The following is a 3,315-nucleotide window of genomic DNA, read 5'->3' as shown; positions in this document are numbered from 1 at the left end:
TCGATAAATATATATATATATATTTTATATATATTTTATATATATTTATATATATATATATATTATATATATTATATTATATATTATTATATATTGTCATTATTATTAATATCTTTATTATTAATATTATTATTATTGATTTATTGGTACTATGATCGTTGATAATATCAAGGAATATTTATAGGAATGAATGTGGGGCGAGAGTTCGAGATAAGGAAACAAGTGAAGGAGAAAAAGGAACGCGTATTATATGTGTGTGACTGTGTGTCCGTGTAAGAGAAAGAGTGAGAAAGAGAGAAAGGAAGAGAGAGAATTTGGAAAAGAGAAAAAAAAACGAAGAGAAGGAAGGAACGGTTAAACAATGCATGTCGCAATGACAATTGTATATTGTACCTAATACAGCAGCAGAAACGATTTTCGATTATTGAAAGAAGATACGTCGAGCGTATATATATACATATGTATGATATACACATATAATAATCTCGAAAAAGTTCATTTCTCATTCAATCTGTTTGATTTTTCTGTCTTCTTTACCCGCTACGCCGTAAAAAAAAAAAAAAACTGTAATATATTCATATACATGTATACATACAAAAAGAAACCATGTACACGAACACGTACACACGTACAAGAAACATCCACTTACCAGCATATATATATATATGTAAGCATAGACACACATGCAATCATAATTATATATTATTGTATTAATAGTATTAATACGATCACATTATATATTTTACTATACTCTCGTATACGGTCGTGTATCGCGTATCTAGTACCTAATTCGTAAACGCGTCGCTCCGTACTTCGACGAAGAAAGAACTCTCCGGCCAGATCTCTTTCGAAAATTCGAGTCGATCCCCGATCCGATTGTTTACAAAGAATCGTTCATCCTCGTCGAAAGAAAGTCGGCGAGGACGGAGGCAAAAGCTCGAGCCGAGCTCTTCAGCTCTGCACACCTATACTTATTTGTAATACGATACGAACACAGGACACAGGGGAGGGGGTAGAAGGGGAAGGAGAGGGCGGGAGAGTTCGCGCGTTCACGGTGACGAGGAGCCGTGATTCACTACTAAAAGTAGCAACGAGCGCAATGCACAAGCAATTTATTAATTAGTTAAACATAGTCGCGAGTCTCGATCGGCGCGCGCGCGCACGTTTTGGACTCTGTTCACGATTCGAAGGGTAGTTTTTTTTTTTTTTTTTTTTTTTTTCTCTCCAAATGTCATCTCAATAGTCCCGGAAAGGAAAAGGAAAAGACCTGTGCTAAGCTGCTACGTATGTTCGTATCTACTTTCGAACGACGCTCTAGCAGAGCGGTACTCTCTCTAGTCTGTCTCGTTCCCGAAGTAGAACGCCTACCCTTCACTCGTGAGAGTCCCGTTCGGATGGCGTGCGAGTTGAAATCGCGCGTCGATCGAAGCCACGCTTCGAACAGAGATTCATCTCGAAGAGACGGCCAGACAGACAAGCAAACGAAACGAGCAAACAGAAGAGAGCATTCGAGAGAGAGATTTCGCGGGATTCGAAAGGGGGTAGTGGCGAATGTGCGCGTGAATGCGACGAGGAGAGAAAGAGAGATAGAGGCAGAGAGAAGAAGTGAGTAAAAGGAACACGTATGTGTGTGTATATGTGTATTGTATGTATCTATATGGACGAACGAGTGAGTTGCGTGCGAGAAAGGGACAGAGAGAAGAAGTGACAGAACGAAGCAATAAAGAGAGATAGAAGGGCAACTGCACCAAGGAGAGACCAAACTCGCTTAAAGAAAGATAATTACTTACTTGCTTTTTATTTATTTTAATTACTAATCATTGATTGATCGATTAATTATTGTATTTATTGACGCGGAAGATTGAGAGGCGCCTGGGATTCGCGTTGCACGCGGAAAGAGAGAGAGAGAGAGAAAGATCGATCGATCCGACCACCCCTCTACCAGAAAACAACGGTCAAAATACATCGACGAGATACGAGCAATGAAAATATTTTACACGTCGAAGAATTCAATCCTTATTTAATCCTTATTTTGATAGGAAACAAACCGAGTTTGGGATAAAAGAAATCGGAGGAGACCACGGTGAGAAGCTTCCACGCACAATTACGCGATCGACGGATTACCAATCGGATTACAACCCTCTCCCTTCGGCCGATGATTCTGTCGTCGTATACATCGAATCTCTCTATCACTTCTATCATGNNNNCAAAGAATAAAATATAGAAAGAATGAGAGTGGGGGGAGGGAGGGGGAAGGGGAGGGAGAAGAAAAAACGATCGGAACGAACAAATATTGGAATATTGGTGCAAGCTCTCGCGTTTGCGGAGCCCGATCGAATCGCGCGGGACGAGGGGTGTGAAAAATCTGGTCGATCGCACAGACTCGAGAGCAAGAGAGGTCTTCTCTTTCTTTCCGCTTTGTTGGATCCTCTTGAAATGGAAACGCGAGGAATCGCGACGATGGACGATTGTACGATATATGATACGTCGACGGACGGATTCTCATCGAGACCGATTTTGAAACGCATTGGCGGGCCAAGGGATAAGGAGGGATGGAAAAATGAAAAGAAACGAGACGAGACGAGACGAGACAGGACGGGGAAAAAGACCGTGACAATATATACATATATACATATATATATACATATATATATCTATATATATTTGCAAGATATTTTGCGAGCAGGGCTTTTTTATCTATTTTATAGTAATCTCAGCTTAAATGGATTGAGAGAGAGAGAGGGAGAGAGTGAAATTGTTTTGCTAAACAAGAGAAATAATAAAAAAAAAAAGGAATAAATATCACAAACACGATGAACAATAAACAGGAGGACGAAGGAGAGGATAGGAAGTAATGTAAAGAGAGAAAGAAAGAGAGAAATATATATATACATATATATATATATATATATAAAATTGAGACAAAATGGATAGGAGTGAAGAAAGAGGGGGAGAGAGAGAGAGAGAGGGAGAAAGAGAGAGAGAAAGAGAGAGAAAAAGATAGAGGAAGAAAGAGATTTAATGCGCAGCTGACAAACGGTTTGTAAATTGCGTACATAAAAAGATAGTTAAATAACCGTTGTCTAAAAGTGGAGACGGTTTCACTATGTCTTATACTCTATGTTTTGTTTGTTTTGCGCCTTAAAGCTTGCATTATTAATCTTATTATAATAATAATGATAATTATCCCAATTATTATTATTATTAATTATTAATTATTAATTATTAGTTATCATCATCACCTTCATTATCATTATATTCTTATTATCATTATTATTAATTTTATTATTATTAATTTTATTATTATTATTAATT

This window comes from Apis dorsata, unplaced genomic scaffold, assembly GCF_000469605.1.
Source record: "Apis dorsata unplaced genomic scaffold, Apis dorsata 1.3 scaffold_683, whole genome shotgun sequence".
NCBI lineage: Eukaryota > Metazoa > Arthropoda > Insecta > Hymenoptera > Apidae > Apis > Apis dorsata.
The sequence above is the reverse complement of the archived record's forward strand: the minus strand, read 5'-3'. Positions refer to the sequence as shown.